Genomic DNA, 17552 nt, shown 5'->3' on the forward strand with positions numbered 1-17552 from the left:
TTTGTTCCTGTGGTATCATTAGATGTGTCATTGCACCAGCATTTGACAGAGACCATGACGGTTTTCCTCCTGAGCCCTTGCTTTGTGAGAAGAGAGGGTCAGTGCCGCCGTGCAGCCTGGCTGCACCGTATGGTCTGGCTCTCCCTGGTCTCCGGCACGGGGGGCCACAAGCCCAGAGTGAACTCCAAGGAAGGGCTCCCGAGTCACCAGGCTCCGGTTCCGACTGCACACCTTGTTCTCTGTCCTCCCCGTGCACGCCACCTAATTCTCCGCAGTGAACGAGGGTAATGAGGTGTCATCCCGTTGTAAGGATTGATTGTGATAATGCATGAAAAGGGCCTAGTCTGGTCTGTGGTACCTACGATAGGGTTGGTCAATGATTGCCATTAGCATTCATCTGTTTCCTTTCCTCTTTAGACCATGAAATTCTGAGGTGCACAGTTCCTGAGCTTTAAACTTGAGTGCTGAAGGCCAAGGAAAATAGAATACAATTCAGGATTACATGAGAGTGGCATACGTGTGTGTGCTTAGCCCGTAGAAGGCGGAAACCCAGCTGAGATGGGGTTAGTCTCAAAGTTCTGCTAAGGCCTAAGAACAGGAAATGTTCGTCCTGTTTTTGGTCTGTTTGAGATAAATGGACTGAGAGAGTGGGTTTGGTGCTTGGTTTCTGGTGGAACCAGTTGCAGGAGCACAGTTGATCAACTTTCATGAACATCTGTGTTTTGTTGTTGTTTGTCAAAAAGAAGAATCTTGAAAGCAGAGCCTTCAGAACAAATGTCCTGAGAAAGAATTGAAGCCCATCGTGGGAGAAAGTGAGTGGGAGAGCACCTTGCTGCTTTCCGATCCAAACTCGAGGTTCCACGGGATTACGTGCATGTCCACGTGGTTGGCAAAAGCCCCATTAGTATTCTTTGAGGGACCTTGAAGGAGAGGAGAAGTGTCAGAAGATTGGAGACAGGCAAATGTTCTCATTTTCTAAATGTAGAAAAAAGCAGAAGCAGGGAAGAGACACTTAAACAGATTACTGAATGGAGGTGAAAGCTGGGTGTGCTGAGCCTGTCAGCATTTCTTCTCTTTGATGCAGTGTGATGATGTCTGCAGGGTGTCTGGTGAGGTTGGACCCTCTTAGGTGTGTGTCCCATAAATCTGTGGTGTGAATATGCCTCCTTACCCTGGGACCTCCCCTCTGACCTTGGTCACTGGCTAGAGAGGCCTGCTGGGCTGTCGTCTCCCTGGGGACAGGTCTGTGATCATTTTCCCCCTTGTTGGACATCATTGTAAGGATCCCCCAGCCCCAGCCCTTACATCTGTTGACCATCTCGCTCACTTGCCTCTGCTCCCCCATGTATCGTGTGCACTAGCACGTGGTTGAGGGATATGTTTTTTGCTTTTTTTTCTTCTCACAGTCTATTTACACAAAACAAAGTGCACAACATTAACAGGAAAGAAGAAAGACTGAGGGACAAAGCATGAGAGAGACCTCTGTCACGTGCTGGCTGCAGCAGTCGAGTGAGGAGAGGGGCCCACAGCACAAGGAAAGCTGGAGTTACAGGGAGGGACGGTGTGGCCTGCACCCGCCTTGTCTTGCTGCCTCCTGCTGGGCTTCTTATCTACCCTGTGATAGGAGCCTCGGATTGGATTGTTCTTTGGCAGGCTCATCTGAAGGGCTGGTTGTTTGCAGGCAGAGTGGTCCTGCACTCAGTCCTTTTTATAATGAGAGTCATTTTCATGTCCACTCGGGGGAACAAAGTGACATTTCCTTTGAGTGTGCACCAAAAGCACCTGGGACTTTACAGGGTGCTTTTTAGAGTATCCAGCTCTAGAGTTAGTCATCTTGCTGAGAGAAAGTGATGGAGCTGGCATTGCATTCCACAGCCAGTGTGCGTTTCCCAGCTCAGGCTGCAGGCCCATCTCCCTGCATGCAGAACTGTTTTGTAGATTGGTAGCAACTGGACAGCCATGCCCTGTCACCTGCTGGTTCAGTGCTCCTCCAGGAAGGCCTCAGATGCCTACTGCCTTTGACCATGATTTGTATAGCAGCTCGGATGAAGAGCTGGAAACCTGCTTATCAGATTTGCAGACGATGCATGGTTAGAGCAATGGGGACCATCTGGGAGTGAGCCAGGATTTAGGATTCTTGAGAAACTGAACAATGGACGGAAACTGATGTGATGAAGTGGAACGGGAAGATGTGCACATACCCTCTACCTCTACTCAGAAATCACTTGCCCAAATGTGGTGTGGGAGGCTAGGCCCACCGTGCAGGGATTGGTGCTGCCTGCAGAGGCATCTTTAACATGCCTTTAGCATTTGCGTTTGCATTTTCCGTAGTGGACAACTGTCTTAGTCCGTTTGCATTGCAATAAAGGAGTACTTGAGGCTGGGTCATTTATAAAGAAAAGGGTTTATTTGGCTCACGATTCTGCAGGAGGTACAGGAAGCGTGGTGCCAGCATCTGCTTCTGGTGAGGGCCTCAAGTTGCTTTCCACTCATGGTGGAAGGTGAAGGGGGCCAATGGGTAGAGATCCCATGGCAAGAACACGGAAGCAAGAGAGAGAGGAGGGATGTGCCAGGCTCTTTTTAACCATCAGTTCTTACAGGAACTAAATAGAGTGAGAACCCACTCATCACCACGAGGAAGGCACCATGCATGAGGGATCCGCCTCCGTGATGCAGACACCTCCCTTAAGGCCGCACCTCCAACACTGGGGATCAGATTTCAATATGAGAAGGAGTCAGATATTCAAACCATAGCAACATCCTTGTTTGCCCCCGTGTGTCACATGCATGGCCCATGGATGATGACTGATCATGTGGAATTCCGCTTTTTTGTCACTTGCCACCCAGTTGTCTGTTTCATCTGCTTCTTTCTTGAGGGGGATGTAGTGTCAGTGATGTCTGTCATGTGTATAGCACCAAGCACAGTGCTAGCAGGGGTTCAGTATATACTTGTTGGATGAATTCACTTGAAGTCTTTCTAGAACACAGCAATATTGGGATGGTGAGGTTTAGGAGACCTTGTTGTCATTTTTCAAATTAGGAAGGTTTTCCTTAGAGAAGAGATTATAGTTCTCCTAGCTTTGAAGGTCATTCTTGGGAAAGCAAGGTTAGGTTATTTTCTACTGTATGACAAATTAGTTTTTATCTAAGATGGTTATTAATATAAACATTCATTTTGCGTGTCTCCATCAAAGTTTTAAATTCTAAGGCAGATATTTTAGAGAGCACACGTGTGTTTTAGAAGTTACCTGGAAAAGTTTAGCTGCCGTTTTCTATAGGCACGTTTTCTTGCAGCAGATATCATAAACAGGCACTGCTGTGTAGTCTCCTATTTGACTTTGACCTCTAACTAGGCCGAGCTCCTTAAGAAGGGCTGCTTCTGTGCTGTGCCTTATGTATATACAGCATGTGCGCACAGCAGTTGTGCAATACATTTTCATTGAATACGTGTGACTGATTTCATTCTACCAACAAGGTGACGGCTATTGTCTCCAAGGAAACCTAGTTTCTGAGGTTAATTAGCAGCCTTCGATTTCTATAGCTAGGAAGGTGCGGAACTGGCATTAGCGTCCAGTTTCAAAGCAAGTCCTCATGCCCCTGCGTCATGTGCAGAGACACTGCCAGCTTCACATCCGGGTTAGTCGTCTTTCACACAGCCCTTGTGGTCCAGTTAGGAGGGTTTAGAGAATAAGATTTTCTTGAATTGGCTCTTCTTCAATTTCTCTTATTTTCTCTAGAGTAGTGGTTCTGAATCGGGCTGGGCCTCTTAACCACCTAGAAGCTTTTATAAACCGCAGATGTTCTAATTAAGTAGGTTTCAGGTAGGGTCTGTTTGAAATGAATAGTCGGGCCATTTCTGTTTCTGGAATATGTGGTTAGAACACTCCCGGTTCTGGCTGTTGCATGTAAGCTGAGGATACTCCGTGCCTTGTGAATTGTGAATCTGAGTCATGAATTGCAAGACAGACGAGTAAATTAACACACTAGGTGCGTCTCTGCCGTCCCTCTGTCTCTCAGTTAGGTTTTGGCTTTGCTTACCTATTTTTGTGGGGCAAATTCTATGCATAGAGGCAGTGGTGACTCTCAGGATTTACCAATTTCAAGGGTCTACTCTATAAGGGGTTGGTTGAGTAAAATTGTGAGTCTAGACAAAGCTTGAGATGCTTTCTGGCCCTGTTTCCTCACGGCACAAAATGTCATTGTGAAGCTGAAATTGATCATTTCAAAATGCGTGTGAATGAATGGACCAGTGCTTTTCTTTGATGCTTGCACTGGATGAGGATTTTCTGAGAAGACCTGGCTGGACAAGAAAATGGGTTTGACTTTTTGCCAGATGGTCACTGAATGTCTTTTCTGCCTTTGTGCCCAGTTAAAAGGCTAGGCATGTAGGTTTTCATGCTCTTGTCTGGTTTTGGCTTTGGAAGTGCTTACACAGCTAATCTGGCATTTATGATGATTTCCACTTTGAGCTCAGCAGGAGGCTCTTTGGGGATATTCAGACAGAAATGGCTTAATTGGATTTCAGCCCAGACACAGTATTTGAATGGCTTTATGGATGGCATTAATTGGGCAGCTGCCATAGGAAGTCATCTATATGCTTTCGAGCTTTAGAATTACTCTTTGATTCTGTCCCTCTCATTGACTGCTTGCAAATTTATTTATTAAATGAAATAGTCAAGAAAACGAAACTTATAGCCTTGAAGTTAAGAAATATATGTAAGCAGAACCATCGTTTGGTTTTGGCATAGGTATGTTATTGTCTATATTTAAGCCTCCACGTTGATATTCATGGCCTGGCTCAGGGGCACAGCGGTGTAAGGGATTCGGTGTGTCTCAGATTGAAAACTGGGGGACAAGGATTCAGGGCCTAACCGCTGCAGAGTACTGGACAGTCACAGCTGATCTTATAGATGGAACTAAGGAAGTGGAAGTTTATTGAACCATAAATGGGGGAGAAGAGTCATTTTATCCAGAGCCTGCCGTGGTCCTCCCCATATGGGTATCAGGATATGAAAAAGTTGTGGTCCCTTCCCAGAGGCTCTTCCTATCTGGACAGTTATGTAAAGGACAGTTGATATTATAAAATAGTGCTTCTTATGGGTACGGAGGCCAGTCTTCTAGAAGAGAGCACGTTTGAGTTCCTTCCTGAAGGGTGAGTTGGATTTGATCGCATGATGGCACTGGGAAGCTGAGGTGCAAAGGTGTTCCCGGTACGGGGAGGAAATAGCAGATGTGAGGGCAGAGAGTCGTGGAAGGGTCCAGTGTTTGAGGAGAATGTGGGTGAACATACCTTGACCATTTTAGGAATAGCTCAAAACTAATTGTGCTTTAAGAACTAAATATACTTAAAGCTAAACATACTTGAAAAACACAGTGATAGTAAAATTTCTATTTAATTGGAATAATAATAAATATGTTTTCTGTAAGTTAAATTTTTATGACTATTAGCCTTTTAAAATTTCATTGATTTTTAAAATTAAACATTTTAAATTAAATTTCCCCAACTTACTCATTTTATAACCAAAATTTTGTACCTATTCACGAAAATCCCCCCGTTTTCCCTACCTTCCAGCCCCCGTTAACTACCGTTCTACCCTCTATTTCCGTGAATTTGACTTCTTTAAATTCTACATATAAATGAGATCATTCAGTATTTGTCTTTCTGTGTCTGGCTTACTTCACTTAGCATAATGTCCTCCCAGTTCATCTGCATTATTGCAAATGACAGGATTTCCCTTTTTAGGGCTGAATAATATTCTTGTGTGTGTGTATACATAGATTAAGAATTCTTTAACCCAAATACCTGGAACCAGAAAGGTTTCAGGTTTTGGATTTTTCCAGATTTTGGAATATTTGCATATACATAATGAGAGATTTGGGGGATGGGGCCAAGTGCAAACATGTAATTCATTTGTGTTTCACGTACACCTTGTATACATAGCCTGCAGGTAATTTTATTTTTTTTCTTGGAGGTGCTGGGCAAACTGTGTTGTGTACCGACATTTTGACTGCAGCCCTTCCCATGAAGTTAGGTGTGGAATTTTTTACTTGCAGCATCATATTCGTGCTCAAAATTTCTCAGATTTTGGAGCAATTTGGATTTTGTATTTTTAGATTAGGGATATTCAGCCTGCGTATATGTTTGCGTGTGTGCTTGTGTGTGCGTACATACCACACAAATCTCATTTTCTTCATTCATCAGTGGACGCTTAGATTGTTTCCATATCTTTATTAGCCACTTTTAAACGGGAAATTTTAGATTTCCTTTTTATTCCACATTTGATGGAATTTTATGGAATTCATTTATGGGACACTATTAATCGATGTGAATATCTCTGCTACTTAATGAGGGAACAAATCACATTGATTCAGTGCTTATCAGAGGAAGAGGATAACATGCAGTGAGGTATTTTCAGTTTCTTAGAAGCAAATCCCATTCCATAGGGGGCTTCCCAGTTACCAGTAATTTACAAAATTAAAAAAAAACAACCAACCGTCCTACGGAATCTTTCTGAACCTTTTTCCCCAGAGTTTCGTTGTTCTGCACCCTTGCAGGGACTTCTCAGATGCCCGTGGTCGTGGGGTGATCTTAGTCTTTCTTAGCCCATCCCTTTGTCTAATTGCTGTAAAATATCCTATGCCACACCCTCATGCTGAGAGTCCTGTCGGGACTTTTCAAATGACCCGTGATATAATCTGGAATAAAGGTAGAGTCTGAGTAACACTTGGAATCCGTGGAGCACTAAAATTTGCATCAGCCCTTGCAGCCTGCTCCCTGGAGGACCCAGCTGCCTAATCCTGAGTTAATTAGACGGAACAGCTCTCTCTGGATGTTTCTGTCCTGTGACACACATGCGTGTGAAGGGCTGCCCTTTCAGACATCGTGTTCTCTCTAAGATTGATAGGTGGTTCTAAAATCACACCCAGGTGCTCTCCTTGAAGGGCAGGGGAAATAAAGGTTTTGAGGTTTCTGATTTGATTAATTCTGGGCTATGGGAAAGCCCTCCCATTTACATAACACAATACAAGCGTTCTTTGTAGAAATAAAAAGTGTAAATTTTCCTTCTTAGGGAAAAAATGATTTAGTAGCATACAGCTAATATCTATATAATTTGAGAAGTGTAAAATGGCGTTATGTTTCTCAGTAGGGTCACTTGGGGGCATAAAATGCCTCCTTCCTAGAGTGTTATGAGGGTGACCATCAGTGATGCCAGCCTCCTGGAGCTGGTGGAGTCATGCCAGGCAGCCCTTGAGCCCCTGCAGAGGCTGATCTGATCCACAAGGCAGTTTTTTTTTTCAGCCTCTCTCCTTTTCTCTTTTTCTTTTCTGTTCTCTGTTCTCCTCTCCTCTTCTTTTCTCCCTCTCCCTCTCCCTCTCCCTCTCTCTCCCCCTCTCTCCCCCTCTCTCCCCCTCTCTCCCCCTCTCTCCCCCTCTCTCCTCTCTCTCTCTCTCTGACGAAGTCTCCCTCTGTTGCCAGGCCGGAGTGTAGTGGTGCGATCTCAGCTCACTTTAACCTCTGCCTCTCAGGTTCAAGCCATTCTCCTGTCTCAGCCTCCTGAGTAGCTGGGACTACAGGTGTGCACCACCATGCCCAGTTAATTTTTGTATTTTTAGTAGAGACAGGGTTTCACCATGTTGGCCAGGACGGTCTTGATCTGACCTCATGATCCACCCACCTCGACCTCCCAAAGTGCTGGGATTACAGGCATGAGCCACGGCACCTGGCCTCTTTCTTTGTTTCTTAAGAAAAGAACGTGACATCATTCAATGCTTAAGATGATTTTGTAACTTTCACCCTTAAATTTCATATACCTTCTCCCAGTTGGAAAAGTAGAATGAGGCTTTTTCTTTCTTCTGGAAAGGCTACAGAAGGGCCATAGACCCTGTGGAAAATCCCATTTGAAAATGAGAGCGTGGAAAGAGCTAAGGACAAGGGCTGGACTCCCTGATACGTTAACACCTCTAACTTGTTTCATTTACTAAATCACGGATTAACTGGGTGGTTCTCAGTGCCAAGCACATAGTCATTGCTGGGTCCCTGCTCTTGAGAAAGGATCGCTCATCAAAGGAGCCCCCAGGACTAACCGCCAGTTTACTACAAAGGCCAGGGCTGGGGAGCACGCGAAAAACACCAGAGGGATGGAACGCCACGTGACTGCAGGGCGGCTCACCCAGCATCTTCAATGCATTGTCATTAAAATAAAATCGACTTAAAGTGGCTTAAGAGACAAATTGTAATTTGTGGACATGACTTGGATCCTGATTCAAGTCAATCAGCTATGGAAAGTCACTTATGAGACGGGAAAATCAGGACACTAATGAGATATGAGCTTTATATTAAGGAATTGGTCATGATGTGGGGTGTGATACTGGAGTTGTGCTTTTCTGTTGGTGATAAGCCCTGAAGTATTCATAGGCAAACTCATTTGTGCGTGTGATTCGCTTTAGCCATCTTGTGAGGGCTGGGGTGTGACTGCATGTATAATTGTTGAGATTGGATGAGGAAGTATTTTTGCACATAGTGAAACATCACAATTCAAATGCGAAATGGCATAGCTATGTTAGTGTGATGCAGGAGCTGGGCCCAGGAAGCCAGCCGTAGTGCTTAACTTGGGTTTTGAAGAACGAACAGGTGTTGAAAATGGGAGAATCCGTTCCTTTCTGGTGTGCAAGAGGAGATACCTGGTGGGTAAAGTGTGGGTCACCTGGTGGTTTTGATCTCGGGTTCTTTCAGTTCACTCATCTTTGCATTTGCTCACAAAGGTTTTTCAAGTTCCTGTTGTATGTGTCATATGTCGTGACACACATACGTGGTCGAATCTCACGAAAGTCCCAGGCTGCCACGGGAAAGTACCACAGGCTGAGGGGTTTACACAACAATTTGTTCTCTCACAGTTCTGGAGGCTGGAAGTCCAAGATCAAGGGCGCAGCAGGGTTGGTTTCTTCTGGGGCCTCTCTCCGGAGCTTGCAGACAGATGCGTTCTCGCTGTGTTTTCATAAGGTCTTTTCAAGGTGCACACCCTCCTGTTATCTCTTCCTCTCTTAAAAGGCCAGCAGTCCTAAAATTGGATTAGGGTCCCTGATTCATTTTAGCCACCTCTTTAAAAACCTTTTCACTGTCGTATTCTGAAGTACTGGGGGTTGAGACTTCAACATACAAATTTTTTTAAGGACCCAATTTAGCCCATAGCAGAAGGGATGCACTTCATGGTGTAATCAGTACTACATAAGCACTTATTACTTATTCACAGAATAATAAGTACTGTATAAGGTGCTAAGGAAATCTGGAGGAGAGAGCATTTTACTGTCCGTGGAGCCATCCAGGAGGTCTTCCTGGAGGAGGGGCTTTTGAAGATCTTCTTGAATGAGAGTCAGATCTTACCTTACCCACTGAGCACTGCTAGAAGGAGTGGTGGAAGGCAGTTCCCAACACTGAGGGGGAGAGGGCAGGCAGGGAAGGGAGCGAGCTGACTGTGTTAGTAGTCGCTATGATGACAGGATGGGCCTGAAAAGAGAGTGGATGCTGAGGACTTGCTCAGTGACGGGGCTGGGGCTGAGAGGGAGGAAGAGCACATACATCCACACTCTTTATTCCTGGGCCTCAGTTTAGCAGGGATGCAGTGATAGAAACGGGGAAAGGAGTGTGGAATTTTATCTAAAGCTGTGCTCAATTACCAAAGTAAAACATATTATAAATGTTCAAATGTTATAGAAATTAACCCTTCTCACCCCCAATTCTACTCCCTAAATGTGTTAACAATAGTTGTGTCTCACCTTCTGGCCTGCTTCTCAAGAGGCCATTTGAAAAAAACAAGTGTGTGTGTGTGTGTGTGTGTGTGAGAGCGCACAAGCGAGCATGCAAGCATGCAAGCAAGCTGGCAGGAGGGAAAGGGAAAAAAACAGGATTTGCTTCCCTGACCCCTCACTCCTCCCTCCCTCTTTCCTTCCTTCATAAAAAGGGGGGTTTGCACAGTTTTTATTCAGTAGTGCATTTTAGTGTTTACAGTTTATTTTTGTCAGCGTGCTTTTTACTGGTGTTGTCACTACCTAGACAATGACTGAATCCTGTGCATGCTTAATAAAATGCTGGGGAACCTGTTAAAAAGGCGGTATGTAATTCAATTGTCTAGTTATGGCACTGAGATGTATAGCAAGGTTTTTATGCTGATTACAAAGACGACTTGCAGTTTGGACTGCAGGAAAACTTAGAGAAACACCTGGGCAGGCCTTTTAGCGAATGGAGTACTGCTGGATTTAAGAGGCTAGCATTAAATATATCAACAAAACCCTTCACAAACCTTGTCACACATTTACACAATTTGTCACTAATCAAATTCCTATATGTTAGAATTTTTAGGCAGCAGACTGTAAAACTTAAATTTATATTAAGATTTGCATTATGGGCCGGCCGCAGTGGGTCACGCCTGTAATCCCAGCACTTTGGGAGGCCGAGGTGGGCGGATCACGAGGTCAAGAGATTGAGACCATCCTGGCTGACATGGTGAAACCCTGTCTCTACTGAAAATACAAAAAGTTAGCTGGGCGTGGTGGGGCACGCCTGTAGTCCCATCTCCTCGGGAGAGTGAGGTAGAGAATCGCTTGAAACCCGGGAGGCAGAGGTTGCAGTGAGCCGAGACTGCGCCACTGCACTCCGACCTGGTAACAGAGTGAGACTCCGTCTCAAAGGAAAAAAAAAAAAAAAGATTTGCATTATGGCTTTCTTCTATTATTTTAGTAAGCTTTGATACATTTTTGGCACCACATCAATTTTTGATAATGTCCATTCCCATATGTCCCAAAGATACAGGATTGGAGTTGAGTGTCTGGGGTGGTGGATGAGGGAACAGAGAGGCATTTGGTGGCCGAGTCAGGCCTACAGCCCTGTCATCCTGACCCGTGTCCTTGTTGCTTCCTTTTCTGAAGCTTGTATTTTGCTTCTCATTATATATGGATGATGGAGGGTAAACACACCTGACAGCAATAACTTAAGCAGACCCTTAGAATGACCTCGTGTGGCAGATGCACCTGAATGTGTGTTCCCAGCTAGGGAATCCAGAAGTTGCCAGCCTGGAGATTCAGTCCTTGTCTTTAAGGAACATCTGAGCCCTGCAGCTTGTCTCATGGAACAGGTGTGATTGAGGCCCTGAGTTCTGGGTTGCATGAAGCATGCCGCGTGGAGGTCCTTGGTCAGGGAGAGTGTTAAGTGAAAATGCTACATGAATTGCATGATGCTTGCAGGCAGGTGCGGGTCTCCTGTCCAGCCCGCTGCCACTGGACTCTCTCCCTTCTCTGTAAGCCCCTAATAAAACCCGGGCTGACTCTGGATCTCTTCAGTCTCTTGAACCCCTATTAAAGTTAATAGGGGTTCGGCACGTCGATTGACCTGCTGCTTGCTGTTTCCTTCTTTTTTCAGCTCTGGAGTATCTGAAGGCAGAAATCATGATTCCAGAACCTAGAACTGACAGACCCTAAACTCTGATCAGTCACCTTTGTCCTGCAAACAGCCGCCTTGGCCACTCTTTGACTTTCTAGAGAATTAGAAATTAGTTCTGTTTTTTTTTTTTCCCCCTCGTGTTTTCATTTACCAGCTTCTAATTAACCTCCTAACCAGCACTAACATATGGAATTGATATAATTTCAGCCCAGTGCAGAAAAACTTGATATTTTTACTTTTCAGGACAGCTTTATCTTGAGTGAAAACTCTAATTGCAGTGAGGCTTTTTGAAGCTAGACTTCAGCTGTTCCTGAACCCTGCCTGCGAACCACTGTGCACTGGATGATTAAGAGACAGCTGAGGTCATCTCCTTGGACGCCTTTGAGTTTCGGATTGATAAACACATCTGAGCTGCTCAGTATCAGTCCACATGGGTTGAACTTTAGCCAAACCACTCAAGGAAACTTGTGTCGCTTTGTTCAGTATCTGAAACAGAGCCTTTTCCCACTTGAATAAGGTTCTCTTCCAAGTGGTTCACTAGGAATGAAATATAGTTAGCTCTGCCAGAATTGCCCCAGACAGCGCTGACCCCATGCTGTGTCGGGCTGGCACTGCCGCCTCCGTACTCTGAGCTGGAGATCCGCTTGCAGGCATCTGCTGGGCCTCCCCGGTCAGGGAGGGAGGAGGAAGGGCAAGACAAGGCATTTGAGAGCTCCGAGGCCTATGCTAATCCTATGCTTTTTTTTTTTTTTTTTTTTTTTTTTTAATAAAAGGTAAAGGACAGTTGCCTTAGCTCTGGCTACAGACTAGGGATCTGGAGTGGTTCTCTCCATGTATAACACAGATTAGATTTGGTTATGATACATACCCGAGTCCAAGATCTGCTCATTACTGACCCAGGCAGGTGACACTATTCAACCAGGCTTCCCCCTCCCCCACCCGCCCCGAGCTAACATCTAAGAGAAGCAGTATCGTTGAAAACAAACTTGGTGTGCGTACATTCATGGTCTTGCTTCTTGACATAGCCTGACATGGTTCCTAGCCGATTTGAGAGGTTGGAGCCGGCCACCCAGGGTGGCAGATAGCCCAGACAGATGGCAGCAGCAGATGCGATTTGCAAAATGCGACTGTCAAGGTTCTAGCCCTTTCGTGGTGATCTTTGTCAGAAGAAAGAGCACGCTGGCTTTAAAATCAGACAAGTGTGCATTCAAAGTCTGGTTGTGGGACATCTGGTCATTTGGTTCCTCGGCTGAATGATAAGATATATCTCCTAGGGTTACTGTGACGATTCTTGCAACTGACACTAAGGTGAAGCCACAGCCAGTGTCTCACTGGGATCAGAGCATGCTCTTCTCCCAGCCTGTCACTGTTTCTATCAGTTGGAGAGTGGGAGAGCAGGGATTCCCTGAGCCTCCTGAAGGCTGACTTTAGCCTCTTGGTGACTTCAGTTTTCTGCACAAATAGGCCACCTCAGAAACAAGTTGAGTGACAGCACCTGGCAGTATTATGCCCACAAAGCTCACAGCCTTGGGCTGTCATCAGAACAAGGCTCATAACTCTCTTCTTAACCCTGAACTGCTCCTCTGGAGTTGCCTTAGTCAGGGACTCATCACTGGACTTCCGTCTCAGATGCTGGGAGTTGGAGGAAACCAGCCCAGGTGCCGCAGAAGACACTGCGCCAGCACCATGCTGGTATTGGGGATGCAGAATCGTCCAGGACTCCCTGCAGGGGGCATCTCGCTGCCTGGCCCTGTACCTGGGACAAGTAGTGTGGCTTGGCAGTGCTCAGCACACTCGCCCAACACGCAGCAAAGTGCTGCTGAAAACACTGGAAAACCCTGGGTTGTGGCTTTAGTGAGAAAAAAGCAAATCTCAAGGTTACGGAGAATTCAGATAATCCCTTGGATTTTGCAATGGTAAAATTTTGTAGTATTAAGGATCCAAATTAAAATGAAGAGGTATGTACGGTATCAGTGTTAATTGCCTTCTAGCCCTCCCTCCTTTTTTTATTTCTAAAGGGAGATGCGTGTAGTGCTAGTGAAGTACTTTTAGAGAAAAGCCCACACCCGTTCTATATATTTCTGTCTTCTTGAAGCTGGCCGTAGAAAATCCTTGAATGAATCCTTTGGTAAGGTCCTTCTACAGTCTAAGTGACCTTATAGGTGTTTATCTTTCAGGCTGGTACTGTTTTTTGTACAAAAGTGTACACTTTCCTGATGGATTTTGATAACCGATTATAATTAAGACCTGCTTTGAAATGCTCTTCCTTAACACAGGTTTTGAGTAAGCTCAGAACCCCATGTTAAACTTGGGCAGTCTTCATTTAAACCCAAAGAGAGAGATGTCAATCACCATGGTTTTTTTTCTACTTAGGGTGTACATTGAACACATGGACAGTTTGTCAATGGAATGCTTTTCTCAAGGAAAACATCTCATGCAACCTTCACCTTTTACACTTGAGTCCCAGTGGCCACTGGTACCTTTCAGTGGATTTTCAATAGCCTCACTTTTGTTGGAGCTGTTGCATCAGCCCAAGCCCTGCTCCATCCTCTCTGGCTTTTCCTTTACTGATTGTGCTTGGAGAGGCCGTGCTCTGACTTGTCCACTGTGCCTAGTATCAGAGGACTCAGGTTCTAAATCCAGCTCATTGTTCTTTTGCAGGGGCTGGCAGAGAAGCTGCTCGGGCTTTTGCTCTGCTGTTGGCATAAGGAGTGTCTCCTCTGTTCACATGCAGAAGAGATTAGAGATGTGCAAAGCCCACTCATCCGAAGTCCAAGGCCTGAGGTCCAAGGCCTGAGTGATTCCTCACTCTGCAGTCAGTTGGGAAAAACCTTTAGTGTCCCTGAGAAAGTGAACTCCTCTGTAAATATGGGCATTAGAATCCATCCTGGAAGTGTATCAGAAGGATTAAATCATATTACTCATGAGACACAGGGCACACAGTGGGAGGCCTGTGTTTGGACAACCCAAACAACCGCATAAACAATTCCTTGCCATTTGCCTGTGGAAGGCGTGGACTCTGGGCAAATTCACTTTCCAGTTAAAATCTTAACAATACAACTTGCGTGTATAAGAGCCCCTGAAAATGACACATACAGAGGCGGTGTTAGGGGCATGGTGCCCAGCACATTGCCCTGTGCTGATGGCTTTCTTCAGTGGTGTCAGCATGAGAAACAAGAACTCTTGGTCAAGCACTGAGTTCAGATTCCAGTACTTCCATTTTGAAAGGACCTGTCATTTCATGATAAACACCTAACAGGAAGAAGGGCAATCTGCCTAGTATACATCTGACATCTTGCCTGAAGATGTATTCTCATTGTGTTTGGCCATCACCTGTTCCTTGCCTTAAATTATATATATATTAAAATGATGCGGCCTTTAAAATAATGCTAGGGAATGGATAAAAAGGAATTAATTTTTAAATCAAAATTTATGAACTTGCCTTATAACATTTTTATGATAGCCCTATTTGAATTATCTTCTTCTCTTTGACTAAAATAGCATTCGATTTTTCTGTGGGGTATTAACATTTTGGGTCATAATCATGCTAGGGATGAATTAATAGATCTTCTCTGAGTGAACTGTCAAGACAGATCCCCACTGGGTTTGAAAGGTAATTAAAAATGTCAGTGAATTCACTTGAAGTCCACAGAGTGCTCCAGGGTCCCCTCGAAAACGTTAGTCAAAGACTGAAAATATTTACCAAGTGCAGTGAGCATAATGCAGCATCCAGCTCTCCACAGCTAGGAGAGAGCTGGTCACCTTTGTCAGGCGCCTCTCATCTTAACTTCCTTCTCGTTTTGGAGTGTTCGTCTCAGAAGTCTTGAAAGCAGGGGTGCTTTTTCACCCAAGGCTATCGTCCAGTTGGTAACCTCTTAACAAATGGCTGGTGCAACAGACCTCCAAGAGAGGAACGAGTCTCTAAATAATATCCATGCCCTTTGTAACCCTTCTCCCTCATTAGACTCCCAGACTGGCCACTTTCTAATTGGCAGCCACCCTTTTATTTCTGGGAGGCTTTTAAAGGTGGGGTTCATTGGGAGGAGGAAGTCTGGAAGGGACTGGGAGCTCAGGTCACTTGATTATGGGCTGGCTGTCCCCCACACCCCATTACCTCCTTCCACCTGCTGTTCACCGGGCGTGTGGTTGGCCTTCCCCAGCCGAGTGTTGGAGCTTGCCCAGGGAATGAAAGGTGGGAAGGGGGAGGAGTATGTGTTGATGGAGGTCTTTAGGCACAGAGCAGCTTTATTCTGGGATATATTTAAAACATTGGTTTCAAAATACATAAAATTAGCCAAGGGTAGTGGCACATGCTTGTAGTCCCAGCTAATGGGGAGGCTAAGGCAGGAGGATCACTTGAGCCCAGGAGGCGGAAGTTGCATTGAGGCAGGATCATACCACCACACTCCAGCCTGGGTGACAGAGGAGACCCTGTCTCAAAAAAAACATTGGTTTTAGGCAAACGAATAACCAGTTATTTTTTAAAGTGGTTACTTAAAATCAAAGAAGTAAGCAGACCTAATATACGCTTCTTTCTTTTTAGATTTCATGTGTTCCTTGTATACAAGCGACGTCCCAAATTATAATTCTCTGCTGAGGTTTGAGAATTTGGAGAATCCCTGCAGCTTTGTAACTTCAGAGGTGTAATTAGCTGAAAACGTCGTCATTTTGAAGAGTTCTGCGTTTTGCCAGTCACCTCTCAACTGTGTGCCAAAGGTGAGTCTGCAGTTTTCTGTTTAAAACAGAAGTTGCAGCTTTTTGCCTCAAGTGCTCAATTTGGACAGTAAGTTTAGTAAAATATCAGTCAGTGTAGCCTTGATTTGTTGAATCATATTAAATTTAGGCTTTCAATGAGGGACCTGGTTCAAAAATTAGATTATCTCTGTTCCTGCTTTAGTGTGTGATGGTTCTGAGTATGTAGCCTGGAAGCGGGATGGTAGACACCTCCAACCTGTAAGATGGTACAGGTACCTCCACACTCAGATACGTACCGACTCTTGAATCGATAACGAATCCGACTGGTCCCCTGTATTCTATATGGGACAGGGAGTATAAGGATAAATAACCACTTTTCTGGTGCTTTCAGTCTAGGAAAGGTTGGATTCCAGCTTTGATGCTGAGAAGATAAATCTACATCAAAGGATAACTGGGCATGGTGACATACACATGTAGTCTCAGCTATTCAGGAGGCTGAAGCAGGAGAATTACTTGAACCTGGGAGGCGGAGGTTGCAGTCAGCCAAGATTGCACCACCGCACTCCAGCCTGGGCGACACGGCAAGACTCGGTCTCGGGGGGGAAAAAAAAAGAAGCCTACATCAAATGAGATGCAGACAGATGAAGGATTCTCGGGAAGGTTTTATCTGTTCATATGAAAAACCTTCTTGTGTATGTTACAATTAAACCATAACTGTGATGTAGCATGTGGATTCTGGGATCCAGGGGTGCTATCACCACAGGCACCAGACAAAAACATGTCACTATGTAACAAAAATATTTCTTAGCCCTAACAGTTTGAGACATTTAACCTAAAATATGAATTGCTGTGTTTGGTGGTCCAGTTAATCCAGGGTTCTGTTTCTGACTGGGCAGGAAGCAGTGCTTTATGAGAAGATAAATTTTCACTTCCAGTGCTTTGTCCCAGAATGAACTGTAAGAACAACATTAGCTTTCCTTAAAAACTTTAATTTGCTTCTATTATTTGCAGATTGTTTTAAAGTAATCTTGAAACTATCATATTGGACTATGGAATCTCTTGGTGTGGTGGTTTCTGAAAATTATCTAGAAAGTTAGAATTTCCTCTTACTTGGTCTGCTACTACTACAAACACATCTTGTGAATATGTTCTTTCTCTTCGACCACCTTAAAAGAAAAATCTCTTTTTGATTTCAGTTATGCCCCTTTGATGTTTGGTGTTTAGAACAGCATAAGATTAATATGCAAGAAGGATAGGATTAAGTGTCTTAGTGATGTTGTCTTGTTATGCTTTATGTTATCTTTTGGAGAAAATGCCATATTGTTCCGTTGATTTAGGGTGTTGTGTGTTGTGATTTCCAGAGCTAGCTCCTGGTCGGCACTCACACTGCATACCTGACTTCACCCCAGCCATTGTTGGGTCT

At 44.8% G+C, this 17552-nt stretch overlaps 1 protein-coding gene across 2 annotated transcripts in view; it reads left to right on the forward strand.

The window, feature by feature from the left end:
* The window catches only part of NCK2 (NCK adaptor protein 2), a 150197-nt gene that overhangs the window by 56075 nt on the left and 76570 nt on the right, over positions 1 to 17552 (forward strand). For both annotated transcript variants that reach the window (XM_008008289.3, XM_038004278.2), the window contains exon 2: positions 15978 to 16150. The gene's annotated coding sequence lies outside the window, so the exon portion shown is untranslated. The remainder of the gene's footprint in view (positions 1 to 15977; positions 16151 to 17552) is intronic.

This window comes from Chlorocebus sabaeus, chromosome 14, assembly GCF_047675955.1.
Source record: "Chlorocebus sabaeus isolate Y175 chromosome 14, mChlSab1.0.hap1, whole genome shotgun sequence".
NCBI classification, from domain to species: Eukaryota; Metazoa; Chordata; class Mammalia; order Primates; family Cercopithecidae; genus Chlorocebus; species Chlorocebus sabaeus.